The following is a 22927-nucleotide window of genomic DNA, read 5'->3' as shown; positions in this document are numbered from 1 at the left end:
AAGATTTAAAGCAAAAGATTTTATGGATGGCAATTCATGGAAATTAGGTCAGATTCAAAACACCTGCTGTCTGCCATTACTTGTTCTTTCTCTGGATAATGCTGCCCTATCATTTGTTCCCTAGTAAAATCTCTCTCTCTCTCTCTCTCTCACTCACACACACACACAAGCTGTATTTCTAGTGCACTGTTCTTCTCTTTCCTAGAGCATCTTCTCTTCCTCTTTTCCAGATCATCATATTGTCTATTTCTCATCAAGAACATAGTTAATAAGCCCCTCCTTTCCTTCCACGGCCACTTCCCTTCTCAGCAATGTCCAACTAAAAGATATTTAAAAAACCAGCAAACAGTTACCTTATTTTCAGAAAAGTGAAATAGCAGTTAACGAGCACCCTGATCAGGACAACGTAAATGTCAGATTTTTGCCAAACCGAGCCTCCCTCCATATAAATTGATCTTGAATAGAAAGTATCTAGCCCCCATGGTTGAAGAGAAACACTTGAGTATATGAACCAAAACCCTAAAAGCTTAAAACCCAGAAAGAAAATAAAAAGAATCCCAAATATATTAATTTTAAAATAGGAGTGTACCATATTAAATGTTCATGATGGGAAATATCTGCTTACTCCTTGTGAACCAAATCAGAATTAAAAGCAATAGGATGCCAGCTGACGTCAAACATTTATATGAAGGTCAACACTGAACTGATTTCTGCAAGATTTGGAAGGTACCTTTTCTTCAGAGATAAATCTGCTTTTCTCCACACAGATTAATGATAATTGCATCCACGTATGAATTATGCGCCCAGGTACCTAGCAACAGTCGAATAGGGTATGAGAGTGTGAATTTTATTCCTACTGCATGAAAGAATGGAACAAAGTACTGTAGAAAGCCCTGAAACAAGATACAGAATAGATATCAAGTCAAACACAGAAGAACTCAATTTCTAATGTATGTTGCAAACATTTTTAGCTCTACAATCTATGGTGGATATGAGAAGCCTGAAGATGTAAATATTTCAGAGATGGGTTGCCAATATTTTAAATAAGGACTCCTGTGAACATTGTACACTTGGTCTGTGGTAAATCCCAGAGTCTCAGGGGCACCTCAGGTGCAAGAGAAAGCAGCAAGAGGGGTGAAGCAACCTATTTATTCATATTCTCATTTCAACAACAATGCTCTCTTGTCGTCATAACCAAGGAGTACGGAATATATGAAGGGGATGGGTACTATAGAAAACTGTAAAATTACACAGACAGGTAGGAAACAATCTTATACTAAATGCATTTGCTGGAAGTGTTTTTTTTACTTTGGTTCCTGAAAATCTGATTGGAGTATAGTGATAAAGCAGAACAGTGCTCTGCTTGTGTAATTTCAAGAGAACTGATGAAAACCTTATAGTAGAGTCTAGAGGCTTCCTCCTCTAGCAAATTTTGAATATAACTGCCATTTGGTGCAATCTGCTGCATTCCAGAGACAAAACATCTGCTCCTTAGAAATATTTATATGCAACTCGGAGACAAATTGTCTCTAGTAAGGATAGTTTACCAGCATCACCCCAAATTTTCCTTCAACTGCGGGCTGAATTTTAATACGCAGATCCAAGAAGCCCCAAGAAACCCTTCTATGGTATCTTTGATAGTACTTTTAAACCTTTTTATATAGAGTATTATGTGTTTCTCTTAACACTATTTATAGAACACTGCCTCTCAATACCTCAGTACAGTAGTTACTCTAAAATACTTTTCCAATTGCCTTTATAACTAAACAACATTACCAGGTTAGTCCCTACTTCAAATACAGTGGCAACCTTTATCTAATTATGAAAGGCAAATCTGGGTTTCCAGGGTGACTGAAGTGTGTAAACCAACACAATAGAAGAGATTTTCAAAGCCACACTGAAGTTTAGACAATAGGAGTTGGGTGCATACCAATCTTTTTGCCCTCCCCCGAATAATAAAAATCTTCCCTAGAATAATAAAAAGTATATAACTAAAAATAATGGGGTGAAATTAAGAAAGTGAATGCTTATATTGAATATCAAGGGGAAAAGGGCTTCCAGACAGTGAGATTGATTGGCCTTTAGAGAAATCTACCAAGGGAACTGACAAAAAGCCCAAGCAATTGGTACATTTAAATTACGCTAGCCAAAAACTAGGAAATATACAATAGGTACCAATCCTGAACTGGGAAGGAAATGGACTGTACTGGACTCATGCTCCAATGGCTGGAAGTTGAAGCTAAATAAATTGAGACCGGAAATAGAGTGTATATTTTTGAGAGTGAGGGTAATTAAGCATTGGAACAATTTACCAAGAGTAATGGTGGATTCTTCATCAGTGACAATTTTTAAATCAAGATCGGATGTTTTTGTAAAAGATCTGCTCTAGAAACTATTTGGGGGGAGTTCTACAGCCTGTTTTATACAGGAGGCCAGACTAGATTATCACAATCATCTCTTCTGGCCTTGGGATCTATGAATACATTGTTTTCCACATCTACCTTCTATTATTCCAGACTCCTTTGTACCACAGAAATGTATAATATTGTATCTGTGCCAAAACTGTTTTTCTTTAAATGCAATTCAAATAATCTGTAAATTTAGGGACCATGAATCACGGTTCATGGTAGAAAAAAAAAACCCAAAACAAATTAGGAGATAAAATTGATTTAATCTATTCAGGCACACTACTGTGAAATATGATACACAACACAGTGGACCCATTGAGTCATAAAACTTGCCAAGACTACTAAAAGTTTATTACCTTGGAAGATTCTTGTAGCAATATTGGGAATATTAAATTTAGACATGGGCAGGGTTTTATAATTCCCGTAGGCATGCAAACATTTCAGAAGATTTATTGAAAGACAAGAAATATAATTTAAGACAACAAAACAGCCTTCTCTCCTAATCAGATGAAATTGAAAAATTCAATCCTGAGTGGCTTGAAAGATTCTTTTCTCTGTCTTTAATTGTAAACTACAGCAAATCTTTAGGCATAAATTCACTCCTTAAGCAAAAATGTTTTTAACCACAATGAAGACGACCATTTCTATGGTACCGATGTCAAATCAACACATACATTATAGATAAATGACATCCTTACATATATCCTATAAACTGTAGGTTCAACTTAAAGCTGTCAAAATGCATTAGCCTCTCAAGTCTCAATGCAGTATATGTAGGGATTTAACCATATTCGTACTTAACCGTAAGAATTCATTTTAATCCCTAGATATTTAACCATATTGAAGCCAATGAACCAGGGCCTGCAGTTTCATTGATATCAACGGCAGTGCTGATTCTATTAGGACTGCTGTACTCAGCTCATAGGTACAACCTCATACAGTTTATTGGCATAACTTTTGGTTCAGGCTCATTGTTAATTAATACACTGTCGGTACGGACTGCAAGTGACATTAACTCCGAGAGCTGCAATCTTAGTCAACACTAGGAATGAACATTGAACCAGAGCTAAAAGCATGAGTCTTTACAGTTTCAGTTAGAGAGCCAGGCATTGTAGCTGAGAGCTGGAACAGACCCACGTCTCTGTGTATGGGACATAGAGGAGGACACATCCATAATTCACACTGATTACCTGCCTCAGACTGATTATAGGTAGTTATTTTTGCTTTGATAGGTTTTCAGTCCAGATTTAGCCAGACCAGGCAAGTTTTCAGACAAAAAAGTTAGAACTACTGAGGTTTGTTTTTTCAAAGCAGAAACACAACCACATATGGAATTTCTTGCGGAGGTATTTATATGGCTGCACAGCAAATTCAGAGGTGGAGACGTTGACGTTTTAGTGTTGAAATTACTGTATTGCTATAGAAAAAAAAACATTTAACTGTAAACAAAGTGACTTCCATAATTCCACCCTTTGGCAACTGTTAACACAACTCCCTCCATTTTGGGAAATTCATAAACTCATCGCTTAATATGGATTTGATGATCAGAGCTGTACTTTGAATATATAAAGAAAGAAAGTGATGGGTGTCTATGTTAGTTTCATGCTGAGAGATTAGAAAAGGAGGCAGCAGTAACTCTGTGATTCAGAGAATGCCTGGTGCTCAGAACTTCTGTTTGCAATGAAGTCAGCAGAGGCTGCATATTATTCTGTTTGGAAGGAAGTATGGTTCTTAAGATTACTCATACTGTATATGTAGGTCTTGAGACTGAATGATTTTGGGCACAGATATGGATGATAAATGGCAGCCTTCAGTGCCTGCATCTTTGAGGAGTTGACGTGCAGCCATTGATCAAACTGTCCTTGTACACACACAATACTCCTATTTACTATATCATTATTTAATTAAGAAAGTTTTACTATTCCCAGTTAAATGCAAAATTTAATTAAATATACCCGGCATCCTGTAATGTTAGTGAAAAGTCCCAGGGGACAGTGTTAAACCTGGGAAACTGTTCTTAAAATCAAGATTTCCCCCTTTTACCTGCTACAACAACTGATTAGAATTTTACAGAGTTTTTAGCTGAAATGAGATTTTGCAGCTAGTAAAACATTTTCAGACTAGGCTGTACCTTTGTGAGGCAGATGTTGCACCCTCCCCCCCGCACACACATACTGTCCTAGAGCGATCTCATTGTCAAGTGAGGATAAGCCAACGTGGGCCAGATTCTCCAGTGCAATGTGTCTGTTTTACACTGCCATATTGGCAGAATCTGACCCTGAAGCAGATTTAACCTGCCAGAAAGTACCACTCTAGTGCAAGTGTGATCTTCGTGTGGCACAGAGCTGACATCAGGGCTCACATATGACACCCCCTGCCAAGGTTCCCTCCCCACTCTGAACTCTAGGGTACAGATGTGGGGACCTGCATGAAAGACCCCCTAAGCTTATTCTTACCAGCTTAGGTTAAAAACTTCCTCAAGGTACAAACTTTGCCTTGTCCTTGAACCCTATGCTGCTGCCACCAAGTGTGTTAAAAAAAGAACAGGGAAAGAGCCCACTTGGAGATGTCTTCCCCCCAAAATATCCCCCCAAGCCCTAAACCCCCTTTCCTGGGGAAGGCTTGATACAAATCCTCACCAATTTGCATAGGTGAACACAGACCCAAACCCTTGGATCTTAAGACCAATGAAAAAGCAATCCGGTTCTTAAAAGGAGAATTTTAAAGTAAAAGAATCACCTCTGTAAAATCAGGATGGTAAATACCTTACAGGGTAATCAGATTCAAAACACAGAGAATCCCTCTAGGCTAAACCTTAAGTTACAAAAAGACACAAAAACAGGAATATACATTCCATTCAGCACAGCTATTTTACCAGCCATTAAACAAAAGAAAATCTAATGCATTTCTAGCTAGATTACTTACTCATTTAACAGAAGTGCTAAAGAGCATTCCTGATCTGTTCCCAGCAAAAGCATCACATAGACAGACAGAGCCTTTGTTCCCCCCTGCCTCCAGCTTTGAAAGTAACTTGTCTCCTCATTGGTCATTTTGGTCAGGTGCCAGCGAGGTTATCTTAGCTTCTTAACCCTTCACAGGTGAAAGGGTTTTGCCTCTGGCCAGGACGGATTTTATAGCACTGTGGACAGAAAGATGGTTACCCTTCCCTTTATATTTATGACACCCCCCAAGCAGGGAAAAGGGAAATGGCTAAGGCGATCCAACACCATACTCATCCTTGACAGTACTTTTGGCCCCTTGTGACCACGTGCAGATGGCATAAATCAGAGCATCCCTTATTATAAACGAGTCCCTCAAAGATAGATGAATATATCCTCACAATACCTCATGAGGTCAGGAAGTATTAGTGCTATTTCCCCATTTTCAGATGCGAACCTGAGGCAGAGAGAGATTAAAATGACTTGTCTAAGGTCAGAAGAGTTCTAGGGAGCAGAGGCAGGATACAGAACCAAGATTTCCTGTGTCCTGGTATACTACTTCAATCACAAAACCATTCTTTCTCTGGCAGCAGTCCCCTGCTTCCATCACTACTCACTATTCAATTTCTGCAGTGAATGATGGACATCCACCTCACTCATGATACACAATACAATTAATGCAGTGAATAGGTCTGCATAAGTAGACCAGTTCATTGATACAAACCTGCATTAGTCACCATCCTACATGTGCAGTGAATGAGGCAGGATCTTTAGGGGGGAAAACAGTAAGTGACTTTTTTTTCCACCTAAAAAGATGCAACTTTGAGAAAGTAATAAGCAACTGAAAATGGCCATTTATTATGGAAAGTCTTAGGCAACCACAATTACTCCACATGCCATCTATATCACCACCATCACATGCTCAATAAAGTTACCAACCTGGGAATTACTTTCCTCTTCCATTGGTTTCAAAAAGCCTTTAGCCAAACCAAAATTCAAGATGCTATTCTAAACGTATTAAAATTCTTAAAGAAATGTACACAATAGAAAACCTTCTTAGGTGCATTTATATTCTGAAATGTAGCCAGCCAATGTACTGGAAAGATGATGTATTTTAAAATGTATACTATTTTACAATATTCTTTTAAACTGTGTTACGCTTTCCCCTACACTGAACAAGCAAATTAGTTTCAATTGTGAGTAATTGCCATGAAAAGCATTAGAATCTCATTTCTATTAATTATAAAGGAAAACATGAAATGGTGGCAATTAACATTTCTGCATGTTAATAACAAGAAGTTATGGCTGAAGGGTTCTGTGTTTATTACTCTAAAGGAAAATCTCTGGTAACTGTGGTGAATATTTTCTAACCTGAGCTTGGCTGAGAAACTGAATTGTACAACAGTGATTTTACTGTTCAATGAAATACCATTCACAAAACTAACTACTCAGAGTTCCAACTTCTAGTGAAGTTGGAATCTTGGGGCGGGAATCTACATTTTATCTTTCCTCAGTATATACACAAAGACCCATTAAGAGACAAAGGACCCATTCTGTTCTCATGTGTGCGGGTTAAAATCCATTATGTCTTACTGAATGTCAGTGGAAGCCCTGTAGATTTGTATGGCTGTTACACAGAAGAATTTGGCCCACAAACTCTGGCTTTCTAGTTCAAATCATGAAGTGTCCCATTGCTCCCAAAGCATCACATTTTATCACATAGGGACAGTTTTTAAGGATATTTAGCTGCCTAAAGTCGCAGCTAGTTACCTAGTGGAATTTTCCAAAGTGTTTAGCTGCCTATCAGCCTCTCTAGAGGCCCAAGTTCCTTTAAAAATATCACACATAGTCAATGGGAGTTTCGCTACCAGCTTCAACAGCCCACTGGAATACAACTCATGCCTTTAGGACATTGATGTTATCTAGGCAATTTTGGTTGCTGATAATTAATCTTTACCATTGTCAGCATTAGAAACATATAAGCAGATGCTGAAATTTTTATGTGCAACAGATGTATAAAAATGTAAGGGACTGAAGTGTACAATAGTATTAATCTGTGCCAGCATTTGTGATGAGGCCAAGTTCTGACAAGAGACTGAATCCCACAGTATTTTGTTCAAGTTATTAACACAGATTCAAAGGCAAGACTAGTAGAAAGGGTAAAATGCAAGTAAACAGGGAAGGACGCAAGAGTAGAGGTAGGAATGGAATTTATCCCTCCAGGCCCTGGGCAGGCAGCAGGCTGTAACACAACCCATCTAGAGTCACTCGTCCAGCCTATATAGAAGTTTTGGGACCATGGCTCCCAAAGCCCAAAACCAATGGATAATCAATCCTAATGAACTATTTGAAGATGTTGAGGAGTGGAAAACTCCCCATAGTCACCCCACTCCAAGTCTCTAGGGTCACAGAAGGTCTTACAATGACTCTTGACAACGGGGTGAGTTTACCCTAAAATGTACAGCCACAAGAAGCCCCATGAATTTCTATGTCTTACCACCACCACGCCAACGTATCATTTCTTAGGATTGCTATCTTGGTATCTAGCACTGTAAAATAGAATATACTATAATGTAAATATCTTTATTCAAGATACACAATACAGTATCTTCATACATAGTGTAATATATCTTGCCTTGAAATTCTCATACAACAAATAAATCATAGAATAGAATATCAGGGTTGGAAGGGACCTCAGGAGGTCATCTAGTCCAACCCCCTGCTCAAAGCAGGACCAAGCCCCAATTAAATCATCCCAGCCAGGGCTTTGTCAAGCCTGACCTTAAAAACTTCTAAGGAAGGAGATTCCACCACCTCCCTAGGTAATGCATTCCAGTGGTTCACCACCCTGATAGTGAAAAAGTTTTTCCTCATATCCAACCTAAACCTCCCCCACTGCAACTTGAGACCATTACTCCTTGTTCTGTCATCTGCTACCACTGAGAACAGTCTAGAGCCATCCTCTTTGGAATCCCCTTTCAGGTAGTTGAAAGCAGCTATCAAATCCCTCCTCATTCTTCTCTTCCGTAGACTAAACATCCCCAGTTCCCTCAGCCTCTCCTCATAAGTCATGTGTTCCAGTCCCCTAATCATTTTTGTTGCCCTCCGCTGGACGCTTTCCAATTTTTCCACATCCTTCTTGTAGTGTGGGGCCCAAAACTGGACACAGTACTCCAGATGAGGCCTCACAAGTGTCGAATAGAGGGGAATGATCACGCCCCTCGATCTACTGGCAATGCCCCTACTTATACATCCCAAAATGCCATTGGCCTTCTTGGCAGCAAGGGCACACTGTTGACTCATATCCAGCTTCTCGTCCACTGTAACCCTTAGGTCCTTTTCTGCAGAACTGCTGCCTAGCCATTCGGTCCCTAGTCTTTAGCAGTGCATTGGATTCTTTTGTCCTAAATGAAATCAAGCTACCAACTTAGTAAAAAGAAATATGTACCTCCACATATAAAACGCTCACATTAACATAGGATCAAAAACTCAGATATTATCATGGATTTTCCACATGGGTAAATTGGTGGGAACATAAGATTATGTAAGGGGCTCATGTCTCTCTGCTAGTGAACATCTGGGAACAGAGCCTCAGCTGGCATTATGTTGTCAGAACTCCATTGATAACAATGGACTGCTGACAACTTATATCAGCTAAGGATGTGCCCTCTTGTGGTTTAACTAGAGAGGAACATGAGTTGCCAAGGTAGAATTAGAACTTTACCCAAAGTTCAAGGGATATTTGAATCTCGGGTCTGGGCTCATTTCTGGTTCTTTCAGGCAAGAAGCTTCGGCATCAAATATGTGGCAAACACACTCTCTCAAACAATATTCGGTCATAATTTATAAAAGTAAATCCCGTCTTCTCTGTCAGTCACACCCTCTTTCTTTTGCCGTTTACACTGTACCATATTCTGCTATACATCAATATTTCTACACTTGGGCAGATATTTACTGTAATGAATGCACTGAAGGCACAGAAGCATCATTTTCAATAGATTTTAAAGGATACTATGGATCAATTAATACATGTGCATTTCAACAGGGACAAGAAAGCCAATGGTTTCTTTCCTTCAGTGTATTTTTAGCGGAACAATTTATTCGACTGAAAAATCTCTTCATAAGCTTTCCTCAATGCCAGATGTCAGTTGATGTCCTTGACCATCACAAAGTAAGAAGACATGTCATTGTGTCCTATTCTTGTCTAAAAGGATATGCATGACGCTACTAGACATGGCACAACAACAACAAAATGTCACATGTTCATAGCAAGAGCACAGGGCAGCTCTTCAGTAAAGCCTTCCCTGAAGGAGGCTACCAGGCTGTCAAAGCTCCATTTTAATTATACACATTATAGAATATCCATCCTACAGAAGTGCCTAGATCATCAACATTGGTCCTTCCAATCTCTTCAGAAACATTCAAGTTCAGTGCTCAAAGTGTTCATCAGTTTGTCATCTTCAAAACACTCCTCCCCAGAAGGCCTCAGGTTACAGCTATTAACATCCAAATGCAGGGAAAACTGTTCCTACATGAATCTTGTTGAGAAAAATAATAGCCTTATGGTGAAATGACAGGCCTGACAACCAGGAGGTCAGGGCAGTAACACGGGAGTCAATACAGACATCCTGTGTGATCTTTTGGCAAATCACCTATGGTCCAATTTTCCAAATTATGCACATATGCATGTAGGCCATACCTAGAGCATGGAGGACTCTAACCTGGGAAGTAGTGACTTTGATAAAGACTTGAGAGTCATGACAGATAATCAGCTGAATATAAGCTCCAGGTGTGACACTGGCCAAAAGGGCTAATGTCATACTTTGATATATAAACAGGAATATACCAAGTAGGATTAGAGAGGTTATATTGCCTTTGTATTTGGCAGTCGTACAACTACTACTGGAATAGTATGTCCAGACTATTTGCATATATGATTATGTAACTATACGTGCATTCAGTTTGCACCTGTTGCCATCACAGTTGTGCATACACAGTTTTTCAGAATATCTGCCTCTTAATCACTTGGTGCCCAAGTTTATTTCCAATGACAACTTATTTTCCTCACAGTGGTGTTTGGAGTCTAATTTATTTAAATGTTTGTCAAGTTCTTTGAGATCCTGAAATGCAGTTTGCTATATACCGTAAGTGTAGAGTATTGTAATTATTAATAATGAGTATGTTTGGCATCGTCTTTCCCCTTGCGCTGCCGCCTTTTTTCTATTATTCTAGGTGGCATTTCCTTTAGAAAATGTAAATGTTTCATTTCTTTAGCAGCTTAATCTCCATACGTTTATCAGCTGTAATTGCAGCTTGGTCACAGTAATTAAAACACACAACACCTACTTGTTAATGTAGGCAAGGGAAAGTAATTTTCTCTGTCATCACTTCAAAACATTTGTTAAAATTGTAGCCACAAAGAATATACAGGAATATATCAAGTGTATGCTGATGTATTAGTTGCCAAAAAGGAAAAAAATAAATTTAATTATGAATCAAGAGGAGCAAGTATCCACTTATTCCAGTAATGAATTTGAGCTAAAAACAAAACAAAATCATATTAAGAAAGAAAGAAAGCCTTCCTTTGCCTAATATATATAACCATTGCAAGCTTATATTATTTCTACATACAAATGAGAAAAAAGCCCACCTGCCTTAAGAATATGAGGCAGATCCGGTTATTTTAGTTTGAGACTAAGGCCCTGATCCTGCAAGCTGTTCTATGCAAATAAAACCCAGCAGTCACAGAGACACCTGACAAATCAACGTGCATTTGTCTGTGTAATGCAGTCTGGCTCCACGTCAGTGGGGTTCCTTGTAGGGATAGGGCACTGCCAGTGAGAAGAAGCTTGCAGGACTGGTCCTAAACTTGTTGCAAGGAAACCCAAGATCCATACAACAGAACAAAACAATACAAGTATCCTGGATACAAATAAATGGCTGAACTACATCTGAATATTTTATTGCCCGTATGACAACATACTCTTGTTTAAAAAGGAGGCATAGTCCTGGTTCTTTTAAAGAACTCCTGATGTCTAGCAGAATGGGAACTGCTTTTAAAAATAATCCAGAAACTCACCTTTTGCACTGTGCACCGGTGTTAGACTGGTCGAGACTTGCAATGAGTTCATTTAGATGCTTTGGAATCCCCATGTCTGTCAGTATCACCCAGAGAAGTCATGGATGGATGGTGTCAAATATTTATTTAGTAGCCAATGAAGCACATGATCATTGGGTGACTGTACTCTGCATTTTTCAGTCATGTGATGGATATTCGTGATTTAGTCATGTGTGCTTTGGTCTTCTCTGAAATCTTGTTGTTCTGGTAATTCTGGTTTTGCTACCAGCTCAAACAACTGAGTTTAGCATGATGTCGAACATAGCTTTCTGGAATATGTGCTTTTGTGGTTTCAAGCATAATAGCATTCCAGACAGAAGTTATATAATTTTCCTTGATTCTGAACAAGTCTAAACACAGTATCACTTGCTGTATTTATTAAGTTTTAATTTTATATTTGAGGCTTACAGCTGGTGGTCTGACACATACTCTGCACTTGGGAAAGTCTTTGTGATTTGGACACTTGATCTCCAGCATTGCTGTATCACTACATAGTAATTTTTCTTTGCCATTCCGTTTGGTGACCTCCAAGTGTATGAACGTCTAGGATGTTGGGGTGAAGATGGTGTTTATAATGAATGTGTGAGTAGAGGACCAGAATTCAACTAAATGCCTTCCTATTTCATTTTGTGAACCCAGACCATAACTTCCCCTTATTTCTTTATGAGAGTTTACAGATCCAGCTTTTTCAGTGAAGTCCCCATTTACAAGAGTGATATCTTTATTTCATGTTTGAGTCAGTGTCTTTTCAAGTCGTTCATAGAACTCATGATGTTGTGGGGGCATAAACCTGTATGGTAGGCATACTGACTGTCATTTCCTGAAAGCACATTGTAATTACTCTATTGCTGATTGAATTATGTTATGATAGAATCATAGAATATCAGGATTGGAAGGGACCTCAGGAGGTCATCTAGTCCAACTCCCTGCTCAAAGCAGGACCAATCCCCAACTAAATCATCCCAGCCAGGGCTTTGTCAAGCCTGACCTTAAAAACTTCTAAGGAAGGAGATTCCACCACCTCCCTAGGTAACGCATTCCAGTGGTTTACCACCCTCCTAGTGAAAAAATTTTTCCTAATATCCAACCTAAACCTCCCCCACTGCAACTTGAGACCATTACTCCTTGTCCTATCCTCTTCTACCACTGAGAATAGTCTAGAACCATCATCTTTGAAACCCCCTTTCAGGTAGTTGAAAGCAGCTATCAAATCCCCCCTCATTCTTCTCTTCCGTAGACTAAACAATCCCAGTTCCCTCAGCCTCTCCGCATAAGTCATGTGTTCCAGACCCCCTAATCATTTTTGTTGCCCTCCGCTGGACGCTTTCCAATTTTTCCATATCCTTCTTGTAGTGTGGGGCCCAAAACTCGACACAGTACTCCAGATGAGGCCTCACCAATGTCGAATAGAGGGGAACGATCATGTCCCTCGATCTGCTGGCAATGCCCCTACTTATACATCCCAAAATGCCATTGGCCTTCTTGGCAATAAGGGCACACTGTTGATTCTCATCCAGCTTCTCGTCCACTGTAACCCCGAGGTCCTTTTCTGCAGAACTGCTGCTGAGCCATTCGGTCCCTAGTCTGTAGCGGTGCATGGGATTCTTCCGTCCTAAGTGCAGGACCTTGCACTTGTCTTTGTTGAACCTCATCAGATTTCTTTTGGCCCAATCCTCCAATTTGTCAGGTCCCTCTGTATCCTATCCCTACCCTCCAGCGTATCTACCTCTCCTCCCAGTTTAGTGTCATCTGCAAACTTGCTGAGCGTGCAATCCACACCATCCTCCAGATCATTTATGAAGATATTGAACAAAACCGGCCCCAGGACTGACCCTTGGGGCACTCCACTTGATACCAGCTGCCAACTAGACATGGAGCCATTGATCACTACCCACGGAGCCAGAAGATCTGTCAACTTTCTATCCACCTTATAGTGCATTCATCCAGCCCATACTTCTTTAACTTGCTGGCAAGAATACTGTGGGAGACCGTGTCAAAAGCTTTGCTAAAGTTAAGGAACAACATGTCCACTGCTTTCCCCTCATCCACAGAGCCAGTTATCTCGTCATAGAAGGCAATTAGATTAGTCAGGCATGACTTGCCCTTGGTGAATCCATGCTGACTGTTCCTGATCACTTTCCTCTCCTCTAAGTGCTTCAGAATTGATTCCTTGAGGACCTGCTCCATGATTCTTCCGGGACTGAGGTGAGGCTGACTGGCCTGTAATTCCCAGGATCCTCCTCCTTCCCTTTTTTAAAGACGGGCACTATATTACCCTTTTTCCAGTCATCTGGGACTTCCCCTGATCCCCATGAGTTTTCAAAGATAATGGCCAATGGCTCTGCAATCACATCCGCCAACTCCTTTAGCGCTCTCAGATGCAGCGCATCCGGCCTCATGGACTTGTGCTCCATATTCAAGCACACACTTTGACTTCTCCCTGGGTAACATAAATGCAACCCCATTTTCTCAAATCCAGAGTAGTACACTGCATATCTATCCATTGTCACAAAATCACCCCTATTCTTCCAATGCTGCTCTGAGATTCCACTTATTTCTATCTTACAAAGAATTGGAAAGATGGTCTGGATGATGAGCTTCCCTTCTTACATATTACTCACATTTTGTGTTCCTACTCTGCTGATTCTTTTTGAAAGTTTAAGTCATTCTTTTCCTTGGTGCAATCATCAGACACTGTACTTCCCAAAGGATCTGGTACTGCACCATCATTACCACAGCTTCTACTCTTAATTGCCAGAGCCCCCTCCCCAATATAATTTGTATGCCTTCTGGCCTGGGGGAATCTCACCATCAAGCACTCTATGTTGATTTCTTACCCTCTGTTCTAACATCAAATACATTTGCAACATATAAAACAGAGTCCAATCCTGCTACCATTGAAAGCAAATGGAATTTTGCCTCAGTAAGATCAGAACTGAGCCTTTAGCTAGAAGGGTCTTGATTCAGCAAGGTACTTATGCACATGATTAACTTTAAGTACTCAAGCAGACCCATGGATTTGAGTGCCTACTGCAGGCAAGACAAAGTCAGTAGGATTACTTTTGTGCTTATCCATGTATTTATGTACTTTGCTGAAACAGGATCAAAATTAAGATCATAAAAGTGGTTGGATGAAAAAATACCATGAATGAGTGCAAACTGGTATCTGAACAAAATAAATGCTGCCTCAATAAAGTATAGCTAAACAAACACAGACTTAAATATAAGGTTTGGAGTGTATAATGGAATGCTAAAATGTATCATACTCTTCTGTCACTAGGAAACACTGTGTATAAAATACCTTATTAAAAGGAACCTCAGCCATACCTGGTAGAGCATTAAAAGATCTTATGAACACATATGGTGTGTCTAAGCAAGCTTCAGTCCATATTTGGTACAGAAGGACATGGTGTGAGGAGTAGGAAATTAACAGAATGAAGGAATGAAAGGAGGAAGGAAAAACAACAACAACAAAGGTTGCAAACAGAAAGAACAAAGCAACAAAGTTTGCAGGATGGCATCAACATACCACTCTTCGATGCCCCAGAGAACTTCAGCTTTGACAAACCTTCACAATGGACAGACTGGAAAACAATATTTTTCAAGATTTCACATTGCTACCAAGCTGCACAAAGAAAATGGAGATATACAGGTATCATCTTTAATTTATGCTATGGAGAAGTTAGCAAAGCATGTCCTTAAATCCTTTGACTTTACTGAAGACGGTCACAAAGATGACTATGGAAGGGTTCTATGTTTGATTCATACTTTATACCTCAGAGAAATGTATTTTATGAAAGAGCATGTTTTCACCAGCAAATTCAAGAATGAGGGGGAAATGTTGAATGTTTTATAAGAGCTTTGCATACATTGGCTGAAAACTGTGACTTTAGGAATGCAAAACATAAAAATATCAGAGACGCTGATTATTGGGTTTACAGATAGAAACCTTTCACAGCAGCTACAGCTGAACAGATAATTAACCCAAGCCACAGCTATGCAGATAGCAAATCAGTCAGAATTAGTCAAACAATAAAACAAAGACAGGAACAACTTGAAAAACCTGAACGTATTTTAGAAGTTATAAACAGGCACTTGAGTGTTAAAAGTAATTATCATATAACCCCTGAGACGAGGAGAGAGAACTCCCAAGCTAAGAGGGAAAAATTCCAGCACAAAGTGTGGAAAAAGTGATATCCCAAGAGATTATGCATGTCCAGCAAGAGGCGCATGGTTTAATGAACGCACAAAATATGGACATTTTCTAGTTGTTTGCAGCACCAAAGTTATCAGGGAGTTGACTCACATTACAGACAGTCAAGAGCCATTGTTTCTGCGATCTCTCACATGTACTGGCATAGAGCCTGCCTCAAGAGCAAAACTGAATATTCATGGCAAGACTGTTGAGTTTAAAATTGACTCAGGAGCTGGTGTCACAGTCATCTCAGAAGGGACTTTAAATTATCTTCAGCCCACTCCCAGAGTTGAAGTCCCCTTATAGCTCTGACCAGCCCTGAAGGTATTCTTAACCGCATGAGCTAGTTCACCATAGAAACAATTAACAAAGACAAAAGTGATCCATTCTGTTTATGTGGTCAAAGGACCACAAACAAACTACCTTCTCAGCTGCTATGTGGCAACCCTGATGGGCCTCATACGAAAGGTGGAAGAACTTGATGGAGGATTTGATGATATAGGACTTATGAGAGGTGATCCAATACAAATGAATTTAAGAGACAATATTGAATTATGGAGCGTACAAACAAGTCTACGAGAGAGATGTTGGAAGATTTATGCAAATTCAGAGGCCATCATTACCTTGTTATTGAGGACTATTTTTGCATGTATATAGAAATAATGTACTTGTTGCAATGTTATCAAGAAACTGAAGTTCACTTTTGCTCACTTAGGTATTCCAGAACAACTAGTGATTGACAACAGACCACAGTTTACTACAGCAGAATTTAAATCATTCTGAAATGTGATTTTGATCATATTACTTGCAGCCCACATTAACCACAAGTGAATGGAGAGGCTGAGAGAGCTGTACAAACAGCCAAGAAAACTTTACAAAAAGAAGATCCATTCTTTGCTCTTCTGAGTTACAGAACACCACCAATTGCTGCTACTGGATATAGTGCAGCACAACTCCTGAGTGAAGACAACACAGGTTCTTTTCCAAAGTTGGAACAGTAATTCTATCTCCAATGTGGCCATATCACATTACTTGTACAATGGACATTACTCAGTCAGAGGTCTGCTGGGTCTAGAATCTGGTAGCTGTTCACGTCAAATTGGATGAAGTTGGAATAGTAATTCTATCTCCATCTCCAACATGGCCATGAAGACAGTGGCCTTATCACATATCACATCACTTCTATAATGGACATTACTCAGTCAGAGATCTGCTGGGTCTAGAATCTGGTAACTGTTCACATCAAATTGGATGAAGAAAAAGGGTAGACCACTCCAACTATCATAAAGAAAAAGATTTCAGCACCTAGATCATATGTGATCAAGATTGACAATGGAGAGTTCAACAGAAATCACTGACATCTACAGTGTATTCCTCAGAAAGAACAATTAACAGAACAAACTCTACAAGTGGCAGATGCAGAACAAGAATACCAACCACAGTCAGATGAAGTTTGTATATGGTCAGGTCATGTCATTAGAAAAACAGTATGATTCAAAGACATTTAGGCTGATATGTACTAACTTCAAAGACAGAGTGATAGTGTAAATATCATAAATGGTAGGAATGTAGAACTGAAAGGGAAGATGTAATGGAATGCTAAGCCGTATTATACATTTTGCCACTAGGTGGCACTGTGTGTAAAATACATTATTTAAATGAAAGTCAGCCATACCTGGCAGACCATTAAAGGATCTTATGATGAACACATCTGGAGTGCATAAGCAAGCTTTGCAACCACTCCAAATCTGGTACAGCAGCATAACATAGTAGTGCCAAATCACATATGTTTAAGGTGCTAACTAGTAAATATTCAAACACAAAATAAGAACTCTCTACAATTTGGCTGAAGTGTGACGTTGTTGTTCTCACAAAATATACCCCAGCCATTTTGCTGAACATTACAATCATTACTCATCTAATACGTCGTATCACATTCTTCATCTTTTTAGGTAGTGCCTTAGAATTACTGATTCAATGAATCACACTGACTTGGAAGTATTGGATGCTGCTAAGATACTGCTGGGTATACTACACTCCTGGAAAAGAATGAGACAAATATATTTGGGTTCAATTTATTCCTAAGGGGAAGGAGGAACCAGGGAAATTGGTGAATTTTAAGTATTTTTCTAAATGGCTGTCAAGTTGCTTCCAAAAGGCACATAATAAAGTAAGTTCCCCATAGTTTTCTCTATCTAACCTGTATACAAGTGCACTCGTACTTGAGATTTTTAAAAGCTCAGCAAACTCTGTGCATGTGCGTGATTAACTGCTTACAATTCCAGCACAATAGAACAAAGCTTAACAGTTATTAGTTAATGCCATATCCTGTCCTCATTAAGCCTCTGAACCCAGATTTGTGCACATTTTAAACAAAAACCCTACTGGGAAACTTTGGAATTCAAGTGATTGGAAATAAGGATTGTGACATCCATTAAATTGCTTGCTGCAACACTGGCATCTTTGGTCTTATGGAAGGAAGTGCGCATAATTTATAATTACTAAGGAAAGGTGAGAAGCATAGAAAAGAGCAAGTTACATGTGATTCCCTCTTGGTAAAAGCAAATCTGAAACAGAGATACATTAATTTGAAACACACCTCTACCCTCCAAATTTAGTATAACCACATTAACCTCACCTGCAGTTAGATATTCTTATCAGCTCTAAAAGTAGCAAGGCAGTTGTATACATCCCTCTAAATACACGTCTCACAGGGAGGCAGTTAAATTCCTGTGTGTGTTTACAACACAGTACCACAATGAAATCCTTGATTTCTGTGTGTTTACACAACACTTGATGCCAGTTATCAAAATGTTTATATTAACAGATGGAAGGCGATTTTGTTAATTTGTCTAGAAAAGCAAAACCCATTGTAATGGGCTGTCTATGATTAGAAGAATAAGCATAAACAAGAAAAATCACTAATGAAACATTCTGCAGTTTATTCAGGCTCTGATCAGTGAAGAATCATGCATAATGTAACAGTGCTGTGGCTAATAACAGCAGGCTCCCAAGAAATCACTTAAACTTGTTTTAATGGACAGGAGCAACCTTCTGCCTTTTCTTCATCACCTTAAAAGTATCCACAGTAAATACTCTCCCCTCCCGCCACAGACCTTCCATCTCAAATTCGCGTTCCCACTGATCCCCCAAAAATCTTAATTCTGCTCAGCATTGTGATCAGGCTTGGTAAACTAACCTCAAACCGCTGTATTGGTGGGATGTGTGCCCCCCTGCTTTACAGGAATATTAACTGCTTCTGTTGCGTACTACCACTGCTCCTTTTGCTCCAGCTGGCCTGCACAGACATAATAAATCCACTGGCTGGTGGTGCACGTTCTCCTCCCCCACAAGCAGTCTTAACGGATACCGTAAAGAATGCCACTCTCAGGAAGTATCTCTTGTAGTATTTTTTTTTTATTAGCATGCAAACATTTCTTGTATTTGTATATATAAAAGCACCATTGGAATTCCAATGCCATGCAGATTCCAATGTGAGGTAGAGACTAATCTGAATACAAAAAGCACATGGCTATCAAGCATACCACACAATGCACATTGGCAGTGAACTGAAGATAGGCAATATATTTCGACAGCTCTCACAAATTTATACCCTGAGGAGTTTCAGAAGAATTGACTGTCTGTTTCCTTACAACAGAAGCATTTTATCTATGTGAGAAGATGCTACATGTTTAAATCCTATTAGGCAATGAAACATGCTGCAGCTGGGTGGCAAAAGCAGATTTGAGGGAAAGGGGTTGGGGGGGGGGGGCGCAGTTATTTTCCTTTTCAGTATTGTCTCCATGTAAATCACAGGGTTCCTTTCCCTGCTGTTTGGATACTTCGAAGAATGAAGTGAAATTTGAGATTCCTCAAATATTAAAGTTAAGCAAGAGATCATGACAATTTATAACTAATGGATACCAGACTACGTATTTTAATTTATGAGTGAAAATAAATTGGGCAAGTACCTGCTGCTAAGAAGCTATCGATTTGGGGCTTGGCCCTGTTGTGTGTCTGAATTTATTAACAATTTGAGATTCTCATATAACAGGCTCAAATGGAATTATTTCATCAAAGATTATTAGTCAGAGATTAGTACAGCACCATAACAGAATGCAGAAAGAATAGATACATTGCCACCACTGGTGTAAGGTTAAGTGTTTGCCTCTGTCTCCCTCTTCTCTGTATCTGGTGAGATGCTGGCAGTTTTGCTTTCTCTACATAAGTCCCAATACCTCTGTCATTTTATAGGGTACAAGACAAAAAAACCCCTTGTTGTGGATGGAATAATACTTTCCCAATCTCACTATATGTTGTGTTTTAAACATTTTTGTTAACCTCGTTACTTACGGAATTTCCTTTGTGGTATTTGTATGTTACATGACTGACAGGCAAAAAAGGGAATTCTAATCTGGTCACTATCTCTAACAGCTGGGTGAAGTGCCAGTTCCCCAAAACATCTTTTAATGGATCCCTATTTCATCATTACAGAAACCATCTGCAATAACACTGGTTCCTTATCAAGCAATCCTGCTTAAATCTTTGTAGATACTTTTGGTAGTTGAGGGGGATCTTCACTGAACATCTCTTTTCCCACAGATTTGGAGGTGCCGGCCACAATGAATTATGGTCCAGTACTCAATCATCTGAAACTCCTGAACAGAGGTCACTCTGGCCTTACTATTCAAAACACACAACACCATAAAGATTTTGGGAAAATAATTAATATATAAATGAAATTAATACTCAAAGAAGAGGAATAAAAAGGTCAATATTTATTAGCGGGTACAAACAATCCAAAACCCATTGAAATAAATTGAAGAACTCAGTTTCACTGTGCTTTGGGTCAGGCCTTTGATCGTTAAATATGAGCAACCTCATTGTACATGGTCACAAATGGGAGACAAAAGATCATAAGGGTTTCAAGTAGATACACTTCATGGGAGTCCTCTAGGACCACGGCTATGGAACATACAGGAGGCAAGGGCCTGGAAAACCATGGAGCTGAACAATCCATAGAAAAATCAGGTCCATTTGCTGAAATTTCCAGCATACTTCTTCCTGTCCTCCAAGTCCCGCATCAACTTCAGAAGCCTTTTCATATCCCTGTGTTTTTTACATGAATCTAACAGTATTTATAAGTTGTTGTATTTTTTTAAACCAAACAGCAGGACTTTATGATGCTGATTTTATGAAAAAAAAAATGTATGTTTCTATAAATCTACTTGAAGTACCAGTTACCACGGAGCATCTTTCTCTCAGGAGATTCTTGAAAATTAAATTGTTCATCTAAGGAGGCTAATTTCTGGATAAATGACTTTTATTAATCTGGTTTCCCTTGAGTCTTATCACTTAGACTGCTCATGATATTAATGTTCTAGTTGGTCAGCTTTCTCCAGAATACACAAGCATTGCCTGAAGCAGACAAATCATTAGCAGCTACATTTATTCAATTAATATTTTCATTGCAAATAAAAATATTTTAAAATATTAACTATGATTATTTCTAAGTGATATTACTTCTTCCCACATCCCTGAACTGCTTTAATGCTCTATGGCTTAAAGGTACGGCTTGGTTTGTGGGTTTTATAAACCTGGAAGGCCCAATTCTGACCTCAGTCACACAGGAGCAGCTTCGTGGATTTCTGGTTGGATCCTAATCCCATTGAAGGACTGTTCTCAGTGGTACCAGATGACAGAATGAGGAGTAATGGTCTCAAGTTGAAGTGGGGGAGGTTTAGGTTGGATATTTGGAAAAACTTTTTCAATTGGAGGGTGGTGAAGCACTGGAATGGGTTACCTAGGGAGGTGGTGGAATCTCCTTCCTTAGATTTTTTTTTAAGGTCAGGCTTGACAAAGCCCTGGCTGGGATGATTTAGTTGGGGATTCGTCCTGCTTTGAGCAGGGGGTTGGACTAGATGACCTCTTGAGGTCCCTTCCAACCCGGATATTCTGTGATTCTATAAAGTCAATGGCCATTTTGCCATGGGAACCGGGTGTGAGTTACACACTTGTAATCAAGTGCAAAACTGGGCTCTGACATAATAGTGTTATATTTCAAAGTGTTGGGCACTTTCCTTGAAATCACTGGAGTTTTGCCATCGGGAACAGGCTCTGGCCCAGATCACAATCTCTAATTTACAAAATGCAATAGCTGTATTTCAAGTATTTTTTTTTCTGAAGACACATCAGTGAAGTTGCATTATCTGAAGTTAATATCCCATTAAAATGTTATAATTCACTCTTAACCCTTATGATCTTAAACCCTGCAGGAGTATCCACAGTGTGTCTTATGATATATGTGAGCAAATACAAGCTCTGGAACTCACTATGCAACCAATTTTTCAATAAATGGGGCTTTCATGCTACACTAACACACAGCAGGATCAGAAAAAATAACCCACATTTATTTTACAAGTGGGAGGGAAAAAAACAGATTGGGGTCGCATCTTAGACCTATCATCATCATAGACATTTTAGCAAATGTATTTGAAATGCTAAGCTAGCTCTTTACTCAGAAAACAGCACAGAGGTCTGTCTCACTGATGGCTATGCAGCATCTCACTGCAGGCACTAAACCCAGCATATTAGCTCTGCAGCTCCAGGAAGCTGTCTACTTAATTACTTCACAAGCAATCTCAACTCTAGGTCTTGTGCAATATTTATTAAGAAGTTTCTTTAAAAAGAAAAAGAAAAATTTGTCCTTTGTCACTTTAGACCAAAAAAGTATCAAAACAAGGAGAGATATTTGAGTCCAAGGAACAATTTGACTTTGAAGCAAGATGGAGGGAATGGTAAAACCTATGGTTAAACCAAACACCAAGGGACTGGCAACCTTTACTGGAATTTATCAGCCTAATATTCTAAGGAACTATTGTAACATTCTAGTATACTGGGCATTTCTTCTCAAGTACCAGCCTGCTCCCTTTATTTTATTTGCTCTAGGACTTCCAGTTGTACATAAGAACAGCCATACTGGGTAAGACCAAGGTCTACCCCAGTATCCTGTCTTCTGACAGTGGCCAATTCCAGGTGCACGAGAGGGAATGAACAGAACAGGGAATCATCAAGTGATCCATCCCATCGCCCAACCATCAACTGATCCATCCCCTGTCGCTGATTGTAGTTGTGGCAGCTGAGTGGTTAAGATACTTTACTACAATCCTGGAGGTTGTGTGTTTGAATCTCACTCAGTCTCATACTGAAAGATCACTTCCAGTTCACTCAGCTGCAAAATAAGTACCTGATCCATCAGATTAGGGAA

The sequence above is a fragment of the Chelonia mydas genome, chromosome 7 (assembly GCF_015237465.2).
Source record: "Chelonia mydas isolate rCheMyd1 chromosome 7, rCheMyd1.pri.v2, whole genome shotgun sequence".
Lineage (NCBI taxonomy): Eukaryota > Metazoa > Chordata > Testudines > Cheloniidae > Chelonia > Chelonia mydas.
This window is presented reverse-complemented; position numbering follows the sequence as displayed.